Here is a 12,402-nt window from a genome sequence, read left to right as displayed (position 1 = left end):
ATAATTAATGAAACATTTTTCAAACAACATATTTATAATTATGATGGGAGGGTCCATAGATCTTGCCGCACTCGCTGAGGAGCTGGGATAGAATGCGCTGTCCATCTTCATATTCCTCCCATGTCTGGTGGAGCCGGCATTCCATCCTTCGTTGTTTTCGTCGTTAGTCCCGGAGGATTTGTTCTTCATTCACCAGTCGGTGGGTTAGCTCAACAATGTTTGCCTCTCGCCGTAGAGCAGGAACGACTATGTAGAAGGATTTGTGGCCTCGTCCCAAGTCAGCGTTGATCCTTGTGTGGTAGCCTAAAGTTAAAGTTCAGTTATTTATTTGTTGAACATGACATGAACATAATCACCGGATTGTTCAGCCAGGTGTTCTCCAAGTACCCAACAAGGTTCTTAAGCTCAGTAGATGTCGCTGGATGACTTAGACGCTGGAATGCTGGTTCTATGTCGGTAGATGGAAGGAAAGGCAGTCCCATGAGCATCCTGATGTATCGGTACTCTGCTCCCCGCTGACTGTAGGTTGTCTTAAGGCCAAGTTCCTGGGTCTTCCACCATACAGCTTGTGTGAAATGGAAAACACAGCCTGTAATGAAAGCAGCCGGGAAAACTTCGCTGATTGCTTTCCACACACCTGAAAAAATATAATTTTTTAATGAAGGTTGCAAATATAAATTAAATTAATAAATAACTGTAGACCTTTTCACAAAAATTCTAACGATTTATCGTAAGATTTTGAGTTACGATTCTCTTAAGATAAATCTTACGTCAGTTTCACAAACGCACTCGTAAGTAAAAAAATATTCGTACGACAATTCTTACGATTTTAGTCTACGTGCGAACTTACGATTTCACTTACGACAGAAAGCTTCCCTGACAACCTACTTTCGTTTCTTTCGCACATGCGCGGTACATATTTACGTGTTTACATCCGTGTTACCCCCCCCCCCCCCAAATGGATTTAAACTGGAAAAGAGAAAACCGAACTGGACAAATGCAGAGATAGAGGTGCTGGTACAAGCTGTCACAGATAATATTAAGTTGGTAAAAGGAAAATTCACACCATCTATAACCAATGAAGTCAAAAATCGTTGCTGGGCCGAGATAACGTCACAGTGAGTACACAATAATATTAACTTATAAAACGGGTTGAATCACGTTGTTTTATAAAAAAAATATATGATCAAATACAAGAAAAAGAGCTAAAAATATCCAGTGCTACCGCCGAAGCGAATGTAAAAATTTCCTCCAATGCACATAAGTCCCGATAACGAGATTGTTTTCATATCATTTGGGTATGAGTTAGGCTATATACTGATATATAGAGCGACTGGTGGCCGTGTAAATGTACAGCTAGTTCATGTACATACAGCTGTAACATTGATCACTAGGCCTATGTAACATAAGTAAGATTTTAATACAATTTACAACTTTAAGACATTATCATTAAACAATAACGATATTTAGTTTTGATTAGTGATTAAAAATATTTTTAAATCAGTAGAAAGGGGGCTAACTACAGAAAAGGGGAAAACCCTGTTCTATAAATTAAAAAAAAAAAAATCTAGACGTTCTCATCATAACGTGTATTGTCATTTTAGTGTCATTTTTTTCTCTCTGCAATTGCAATCAGAGTTCTAAAAGTTTTGGGAATATAAAGTTATACAACAGTTAATTTGTGATCGAACAGTTACTTCTTGAATGAAAAGAAAAAGAAGACAGTTCTATTTAACATGTGATAAGGGTTGTCATATTTAGATACATTTTTCTTCAAAATCGACTTTTTTCATCCATGCTTTAAGAGCACCTGTAACACACATGCATTAAATTCTTAAAAAAAAAATTATCATAATTTATCATAATTTTAATTCCATAGTCATAAATACATTATTCAAGCTTAAGCAACACCTGACTATCTCTAATAAGATGATTTAATTATTTTTAAAATATATATTAAATGAACATCTTTTAAATACATCATAATAAATAGATTAGATGAGAGAGAAAGGGAGTTACATGTGATTGCCCCTTGTATCAAAGTGAATCAAAACTTTTTAAAAAATTTAGTTAAATTAATATTTATAAAATTGCTTTCAGGGTAAATGCTGTTAACTGCTCCAATTTCGAGAGGGAGGTAGGCGATGTGAAAAAGAAATGGCAGGATTTGAGCTCCCAAATTAAAAAACGTGAAGCTGAAAGGAGAAGAGGACTACATGCCACTGGAGGAGGCCCCAGTGTATGTGTGGACGATTTGAAACCAGGGGAACAGAAGGCATGTTATTATTTGAAAACATAAATTAGAAATCTATTTGCGGTGAACACATCAGTTCAGTTGTGAGTTAATATTTATCTTTCCTTTGACATTGACTTCATTTATATACATGTAACTATTTTGACAATAGTGTAAGTAAATTGATAAAACATTATTTTACACATTATTAATTTGAATTAATTTCCCATGATAAATGTTTTATTTGTAATCTCTTTTTTTTGTCTATTATGTAGAAATTGTAAGAAACCAAGATTTTTTTCTTTACTGGTATATTTGAATTTAATGTTGACATGTTTACAATTTTACTTAAATGTAGATTGTTGGAACAATTTCAAAGTCCTCGCTGGAAGGGGTGCCAGGAGGGGTGGACACCTCAGCTCCATCTCAAAGTCTGATTATGGAGAAGGGTAATGCATGAATTGATAAGTATTCAATATCCTGCTTAAAGAAATTTTTCTATAGACATATTGTTTATATAATTGCTATATATTTTTCCACAATTTTCGGTTTATAGAGGAAATTAATATAGCAGAAAATAATTTTTTGTTGTTTATGTATTCATAGTGTCACAGGTGGTGAAAATTTCAAATTTTAACCGGGACTCGAACCCCGGAGGGGCCCGTTTTTTAAAAAGAACTTACGACTAAGACCAAAAACTTAAGTTATTGTAAAATTATGCAAAATTAATGGTTATGTTTAAAATTGCTAGCGTAAAAAATATCTTTCTACATACCAGGTACCTTTTTAAAAGATTAAAACCATTTTCTAGTTAATATAATAATAAGAAAGTTATTAGCAGAATTAAATTTTGGTCTTCGTCGTAAGTTTTTTGTAAAAAGGGCCCCTGAGGGTCTCTGGCGTACCAGTGCCAGTGCTCTAACCACTGAGCTATATGACCCGATATATTGACTGACTTTCATGCACCTGTTAACCCGGTGACATAGGAATAGTAATTTTCTTTATACAATGTTTTAACAAACTTTTTGTAGAAACGTCATATGTGTTTGAAGCATCCCCTGCCTCCACCACGCAAATGAAACACTCTATTCCAGGTAAACTTTTGCACCTTTCTAACAACTGGGCTAATTTCAACAAAACTTGCCACAAATCATCTTTTGGATGAATGAATTAAAAAAAAAAATGGATAATGAAGATCAGCAGGGACAAAGTGAATGTTGTTTTCTATGGGTCTCTTTTATTTCTATTTAGCTCACCTGAGCCGCAGGCTCAAGTGAGCTTTTCTAATCGAAATTTGTCTGTTGTCTGTCGTTGTTGTCATAAACTTGTCACCATTTCATCTTCTTCTCCAGAACTACTGGGCCAATTTCAACCAAACTATGTAAAACTTTGATTGTCCATTGTGGCCCCACCCTACCCCTGGGGGTCATGATTTGAACAAACTTGAATCTACACTACCTGAAAATGATTCCACATGAGTTTCATCTTTCCTGGCCCGTTGGTTCTTGAGAAGAAGATTTTTCAATAATGCCATTAATTTTTCGCGATTTCATTTGAACAAACAAAGGGTATTATACCAATGATCTAAGTACAAAATTATGACGAGCAAGGGTGCCTCTTCCAAAATTGTGAATTTCAAGGCCCTTGGGTCAGGGTTCTAGGTTAAAACAGGAACCAAATTCAATTGTTGGAATGTTGTTATAAGATACTCAGGTGACCTATAAGGCCCGTGGGCCTCTTGTTTAAGTTGATATTAAACAGGCAGTTCTCATATAGCATTCATATTTCAGAAAGTGCTTGTGGTGAGGATGTCGAGCAGGGAGAACAGTTTGAGACAGGTATTCTCTTTCTCTCAGCAGACAACAGGAATGTCATGTGTTAGTGATGAGACACTCCAGTTAATTGAGACACTCCAGTTAATGTGAAATTGTTAAATGAATTTTATTGATTCTTATTCTTAGTGAGGGTCTGACTTTTTTTTCTTTTTCACAGTGTCTTTTGCCAATTCAATGCTAGATGTAAACCCTGAACAAATATGCCCATCTTCAAGAAAGCAGAACAAACGGAAGAGACCATATTGTAAGTTAATTATAACTATTCTTGAAGTTAATCTCTTCTGCTAAATTATGTCAAGTTGAGGTACTGTGAGTGAGCTTCACAAAATTAGTACATATAAGATATTGCCTGGGGTTGAGGGCAACATTAATTATGCTTTTTGGAAGTTGCGATGGTATCATTACCTTACAATAAATCAATTTTCTAATCAAATTCCAAATCGATAAAAATGTGGGGAAAACTCTCTTTGCCGGACAATTGTGAAAATTATATGACCATCAATATTTTTCAGAGAAGCTTGATATAAATGATGTTGACTGTTTCTCAATATAGAGAATATATAGGATTATTCTGTACTGAATATAACAATACATAAATATTGCTTGTAGTTGAGTGTAACATTGAAAATTTTCACCCCAAGCGAATTATTGTCAACCATGGCACAGCCGAGGTTGACAATGGTTTTCGAGGGGTGAAAATTTTCAATGTTACACCCAACTACATGCAGTATTTATTATATTATACTGAATGTTTTATACAAATACATATAACAGTGAACCTTGCCCCCATAAATTCTGCGCAGTCACTATTTTTAGGTCGCCTGAGTTACTCAGGTGACTATTGCTATCCATTTTCGTCCGTCGTCATGCGTTAACTTTTGAACATTTTCAACTTCTTCTCCAAAACAGCTTAACCAATTTCAACCAATTTTGGCATATAGCATCTATGGGTAAAGAGGAACAAAATTTGTGAATTTCATGGTCCCTGCCCCCCTAGGGCCCGAGGGGTGGGGCTAAAACCACCAAAATTGATGCAATCTTTAAAAATCTTCTTCTTTACTCCTGGGCACCAAGCAGTCAAACTGTTGGCATGATTGTAATAAGCATTGAGCCCTCCTCCAAAATTGTGAAATTCATGGCCCCAGGGTCAGGGGTTCTGGTGCTAGGGTGGGGCTATATAGATCATATAGTGAAAGTGCATTGTTGTACTCAGGTGACCATTAAGGCCCTTGGGCCTCTTGTTTGGAATATCACCCGTCGTCAAGCAATGTTGACTGTTGCTATGCTGGAGGGCGTGGCTTCATTATTCAGTGGGTAATAGTGTTTTTTTAACAAATGTTTCTCGACGAATCAGATTAAACTAATTTACATGAAAGTATAATATTATACGTCGACACACCCTGAGATCATAAGCAATTTTTGTGTCAAGTATGAGCTTCTAATGATCCTTTGTATAATATCAAAGCTTGCCCATATTTGCATGGCCAGAAAGACAGGCAGACAGACAGGCAGTCCAGGTTACTCCTTTATACCCCAAAAACTTTGTTCATGAGGGATTTAAAAAAGAAAACCATTGAAAGGACGCCATTTACGTATTTCAGGTGATGAATCTGAATCCGACAACCTAAGAAGAGAATTTCTTGATGGGGAAAAAGAAAAGAATAAAGCTGTAGAGGATTATAGAAAAAAGAAGATTTTGCTGTTGGAAAAAATTATTCACCACCAGACTGAGCTGATAGAGGTACAAAAGAGAGCAACAACAGCAATGGAAATAATAGCAATGAAATTACAAAATTCTGAACAGTCTTCCTCACCATTTTCACTTTCTCCTGTTATCAAATTTAATTCATAGTTCAATCCTTACAAATTTTTATAAGTTTAAGGTATAAGTTTAAGGTATTAGGGATATCTACTATTTTCTGTATAGATTGAACTGAAAGAATACTTATAAAATTAGTTTAAAAGATAATAGAACAAGCATCATGAACTGAATACAAAGTATAGACAGAATCCTTAAATTAATATTTAGTGTAAATCATCATAAGAGTTATCCCTCTTGAAAAATCTGTCAAAATTTCTCTAAAATTTGTATGGTGATAATGTCTTTTAATGCATCAAATTATAAAGAATATTTTAAGGAACTCTTCATCAAATGCTTGCTTTTTCTAAGTATTAAAGACTTTTTTATAAATGAAATACCTCACCCATAGACTTCTATAAAAAAGACTATATAATAAATTCTTATCACATGTAATGTATTTTTTTTACAAATTCAAGTACAGAATTCATGGATATATATATATATATATATATATATATATATATATATATATATATATATATATATAGTTTTATAAACACCCGCTTACTGGGACTTTCTTCATTTTGATGCTCGAATTCTTGGGTCGTTCTCACAGTATTGGGTCTTTTTCACAGAATTGGGTCCTGACCCAATATTATTAGGACCCAATAAAAGTTTGTGTGTAAATCGAAAAAAAATAGTAAAATGAATTATTTGAGACTAACTTTTTCAACATAAATATTGGGTCTTGGTCCTTTTTTATATACAAATTTCGCTAAAAATGTATATAGTTTATATACTTTATATACAATTTTGACCAATAAAAAGACGTCTTTTTTGGCGCGTAATGTTTCGTGTCTCCTCGGAATTTTCAACACTATTTGCGTTACTACAGGAAAGATAACTCTGTATTTCCGGCCATTCGGAACCCATATCAGCCTCTGAGACAAAAAATGGCGCAATATTCATATTGGTAAGTGTTGTATTTTAACTAGAAAGTTCACTGGATTTTACATATTTCTTATTATTTTCACAGAATTGATAAAAATGCCGACTCCTGTGTTTTCTAGATTCATACATATTAACGATTTGATGTTACGCAGTGGGGTGGCACATGCACTACAAAATTGTCGATACCAGTAGGATTTGGAATGCTTTTTAGGGGACGATGATTAAACTTTGAGAGATCAAGAGTTCAAGTATTCGAAAGTTTAAAAAAAAATCTGGAAAATTTTGTTCAGGTCATTTGGTAACAGAAAGGATAGTCCAACATGGTTTAATTTGTGTTTTCTGCTACTTAACTTCAATTTCAACAATACAGAACCTAGTTTAAGGTGGGTAAAATGTTTTTTAGACTTTAATGAATAATCTTTATTTTATGTTTACTTAATCACAGAATATTTCAAATAAAAAGTGGTTCAATTTACTTGTAATTTCACAAGTTAATGAAACTTTAAGGAATAAATGGGGCAGTGGCACTTATGTAATCAACCAATTAACACGACAATGCTAGCCCCAGGAGTTTTATACAGCTGTCCAGCAGTGTTTGAAATAACCGTGTGCCCGACCGCCCGAGACGCACAAATTTTGTATCGATAGTAGCGGTAGCTAAGTGTAACAAGCAAAGGAGTAGAATTCAACAGCTTATAGATATGGGATGGAATTTATGGTGATCGTGCCCCATTCACATTATCGCTAAAACATATTTATAAAAGACTTATTTTCTCGGGCTAGTTGAGTTTTGGCAAGGCTGACAACTTTCACTAGCAGTCAGCCCTGCATGTCTAGCTAATTCTATCGTAAGTTTCAAACACTGCGTCCAGGTAAGGTTTATGTGGAGCTACATGTCATTATATGCTTGATTGGTTGCATGTCTACATTGTCATCACTTCGAAATATCAAGAGTGAAAAACAATGAAATATGTATAATGGGACCCAGGTCTTACTTCGAGAGATCAAGAACTTTGAGAGATTGGTGTTCAAGAGGAGTAAATTTGCTTAGTTATATAGAAAAAAAAATTGGGATCCTGATTTTACTTCGAGAGATCAGGAACTTCGAGAGATCAAAGTTAGAGCCATCGAGTGTTAACCTGTATTATTTTTCAAAGATGGAAATATATATTAAAAGTAAATGTTAATAATCAATAATAATGAATTAAAACATGATCGATATGTACATTTAAATGAGCAAAAGTTAAATAAAACTTTTGTTGAGCGTGTTCATCATTCGGATCAAGCAGCTTTAATGGATCAAATTACTGAATATATTTTTAATATTACAAGTAAAAAAAATCAAATCATGTTAATTGTTTGATGTACTTTGTCAGAGTCTGTATTCAGCATTGCATACAGTTGTAGTTTAGAGGTAATCTTCAAATAATCAAATGAACTACCCTATACCAGTGTTTTCCCCAGAAAATTTTTAATGCATGGGGGGAATTTTGCTGAATTCACGGCGTGCGGCATGTCTTGTTGAGTTACTTGTGCGTATATTATCTGAATTTATATTTAAGATAGCCAACTGGGGTTTTATTGTGTGAAAACTACTACAGAGAAACTCTTTAATTTGATACCATATGTACCTTACATTGACTTCAGTATATATGCCAAGCTTAAAAGAAAATCTATCGTCTGGTTATTTTTAGGGACCATCTCAAAATACAGGTACATTTACTATAGAATGCATTTTTTCGCACTCTGGAGCAAATTATACAAATGCTACTATAGACTTTTTGCTCAAATTATATTATTTGATGGGTAATACTATATTGTACATATTTTTGCAAAAATCACAAAATTCTACCGTCTGGTTTTCAGAGGGGGCATCTCAAAATTAATGATATTTTCCAGTTTTTATGGAATACAACAAAATATGTCACAGATACCACAGATTTACATAAAAAATAATAAAAATTATTGTTAGATTCTCAGTTTCTTATGTTTAAAATTTCAAGTGCATCTATTTTATACTTTTTATTTTATGACATAATTAATGATCCCGCTTAAAGAACTTCGGTTATTCGTAACGTCAAAAACACACTTTTACGACGTCTATCTACCCATCATTTGAAAAATCGTTTAAAAATTCGGTTATTTAAAAACGTAATTAGATCTTTTAACCTGAGATTTCCTAAATTTGTTAATTTTTATAGATTATGTAAAAATAGTTGCTTTAAAAGAGCAAATACGCTTTATTTTACTATGCTGCGCAAAGTATTGCGCAATGAAAACCCCAGTCGGCCCCCTTAAATGAAAATAAAAATGCATCATTCATTTATATTTTTTTAAAATTTAAATGATATATTTTGAATATATTGTCAATTTAACGTTTAAAAAAGCTAAACAATTGAGTTCTCTTTTATAAAAATAGATCTAATCACAAAAAATTGCTTCTATTTTATTTTCCTCTAAAGCAACTGTCTTTTTATCATGTTTATGTGCTGTGTTATTCTTGCTTTCTACAAATTGAATAGGCCCCTAGTGACCCCCCTTTTTTTATTTGTTACATTTTTAGCTCACCTCGACGAAGTCGAGATGAGCTTATGCTATACCCCCCGCGTCGGAGTCGGCGTTAGCGTCGGCGTCCCGGTTAAAGTTTTAGGAGCAAGTTCCATTCCCAAGTAACTATAAGCCCTATCTTGACCAAACTTGCATGGATGATGCATCTAGGGACGGACACTACCACAGTTGCTTTGGATGCTGCATCTGACCTAGATTTTCCAGATGAGTGACCAGGTTAAAGTTTTAGGAGCAGGTCCATTCCCAAGTAACTATAAACCCTACCTGGACCAAACTTGCATGGATGATGCATCTAGGGATGGACACTACCAAACTTGCTTCGGATGCTGGATCTGACCTAGATTTTCCAGATGAGTGACCGGGTTAAAGTTTTAGGAGCAGGTTCATTCCCAAGTAATTATAAGACCTTCTTGGACCAAACTTGCATGGATGATGCATCTAGGGATGGACACTACCACACTTGCTTCAGATGCTGGATCTGACCTAGATTTTCAAGATGATTGACCAGGTTAAAGGTTTAGGAGCAGGTCCATTCCCAAGTAACAATAAACCCTACCTGGACCTAACTTGCATGGATGATGCATCCAGGGATGGTCACTACACACTTGCATGGATGCTGAATCTGACCTTGATTTTCCAGATAAGGGACTAGGTTAAAGTTTTAGGAGCAGGTCCATTCCCAAAAAACTATAAGCCCTATATGGACCAAACTTTCATGGATGATGCATCTAGGGAAGTACACTAACCAACCTGCTTCGGATGCTGGATCTGACTTAGATTTTCCACATGAGTGAATTTTAGCCATATTTTAACCAAATTTGCATGGATGATATATCTAGGGATGGACACTTTCAGACTTGCTTTGGATTCTGAATCCAGATGAGTGACCAGGGTAATGTTTCTGGAGTAGCTATATAATATTATGTCCTATTATGATTAAACTTGCATAGATGGTGCATCTAAGGATGAAACTCCCAGACTTGCTTTAGATGTTGGAACTGATCAAAATTTCCTTAATTAGTAAACAGGTTAAAGGTTTTTTGAGCAGGTCTATTTCCAAGTAACTATAAGTCTTACTTAAAACAAACTTGCATGGATATTGATCTTGGGATGTACCCTAAATAGAAAAAAAAATGATGTGAAATTCGCCTGACTTATAGATAACATTCATCGAGGTGAGCTTCGTAATCTTTGATTACCTATGTTGTTTTTTTTGGATATTTATTCAACGTAAGCTGTTGAATGTGGGTCAAGCATGTGCACTTGAATGAAGTATTTGCCCATAGTTCATAGAGTAAATAAACAATGATAATATTTATTGGACATGTTTATTTTTAAGCATATTTATGCTAAAAATGGCTTTAAAATTATGTGTTTAACTAATGAATCATTTTTTGATGTCGGAACATCAATGCTATTTATAGAATGACCTGAGGATGTTGGAAAAACCCACATGTGCATAAACAAGTGTATTACTTTCACCGTATGTACTATCTGACAGCAATTAATAATTTGTTCATGCTTATAAATATTTTTAATCAAAGAAAAGCTTATACTTAGTAACATATCAGTAAATTGCAATAAACATAAATTGACAACTATTGCATCATACCCCGTACCGCGATTCGCATCGAGTTCACCAGAGGTGCGCAACATGTACAGTGCACGCTATGATTCTAGTAATTTGAATTGTTTTACTGAAAGATTAATAACTGATAACATTCAAAGTATATCTTCTTCTTAGAATAGTCTACCTTTAATAATTCATGCATAGCGGGAAGCATAGCTGCAATGTGTGATGCATGGTGGGGGATCGTGAATGCATGGCGGTACCAGCATGCAAAAACGGCCTGGGAAAAACACTGTATACAGTTTATTACAAGTTGTAAAAAAACCCCACTTCATTGTTTTAATAACTAAAACAGTCACAGGTTACAAGTGAATGGTTCTATTTATTACTCATTAGCATGATTAGTTATCCATGGTTTTGCTGTATAGACACGGAGTACATAATAACATACAAAACAACTATTGGGTCTTTAAACAATGTTAAATATGTTATATAATACAGTAGTATGAACTGTTGGGTCTTCTATGCATGCTATGATTTTCAAGTTCTCCTGGGAAAAGTTTTTATATGAAGTGGCTCTATACACCTTGAAACAGTTTTCTAAAAATAACACAAAATTACTTGATTATGAAAGATAGCATGATGAACAAGCATTGTGAGAGTATTGCAAAAGCAGTACATGTCACCAGTACCTGAAAACCCTTTTCTCTATAGGATATCATTTTATAAGGCCCCGTATATGAACTGTGCCTCAAAACAAATTTGACATTTTAATAATTATATGTACCTGTTGTTTATGAATTATATTAATTTTTTCAGCACTTGCTATTTTACAATAAAATCACGTAATGTGTATGAGTGCCTGTAATCAAGACTACTCAATGGAAAATGTTATAAACCATTGTTCTTCACTCAAATACACAAAAAAATCCAGAGAAATCAGAAAAAATATTTGTTCTTTAATGAATCTGGTGTTATTTCACATATTTGCTGGTTGAGAACTGCTAAAAGAAATGCACAATATTACTTACTACATACTGACCTTGTTTTATTTAGTTTTTTTGTTTGTTGTTTAACGTCCCTCTCGAGAATTTTTCACTCATATGGAGACGCCACCACTTGCCGGTGGAGAGCTGCAAATTTTGTCCTATACTCGGCACTTACGGCCATTGAGCAGTGAGGGATCTTTTTCGTGCCAGCACCTACTGCGACACGGGACCTCGGTTTATACGGTCTCATCCGAAGGACCGGTCTCCACATCCCACAGTGGGATTCGAACCCGCGACATAAGTATCAATTCCTTACGCCGCGACTCTAGAGCGAACGCTCTAACCACTGCGCCACGCGGGCGACTGTTTTATTTAGTAAATACCGAAACCAATCCTGAACCCGATCATAAAAAAATTGGAATGTTTAAAATATTTTTCTTGAACACCTGTCGATC

General features: G+C 34.6%; 1 pseudogene; it reads left to right on the top strand.

Moving 5' to 3' along the window:
- Nucleotides 1-905: 905 nt before the first annotated feature.
- Nucleotides 906-5,920, top strand: LOC133180028 (uncharacterized; annotated as a pseudogene).
- The last annotated feature ends 6,482 nt before the right edge of the window (nucleotides 5,921-12,402 follow it).

Source organism: Saccostrea echinata, unplaced genomic scaffold (assembly GCF_033153115.1).
Source record: "Saccostrea echinata isolate AGI-Se365-2 ecotype Australia unplaced genomic scaffold, CSIRO_AGI_Sech_v1 ptg000005l, whole genome shotgun sequence".
In the NCBI taxonomy this organism is placed as follows: domain Eukaryota; kingdom Metazoa; phylum Mollusca; class Bivalvia; order Ostreida; family Ostreidae; genus Saccostrea; species Saccostrea echinata.
This window is presented reverse-complemented; position numbering and strand designations above follow the sequence as displayed.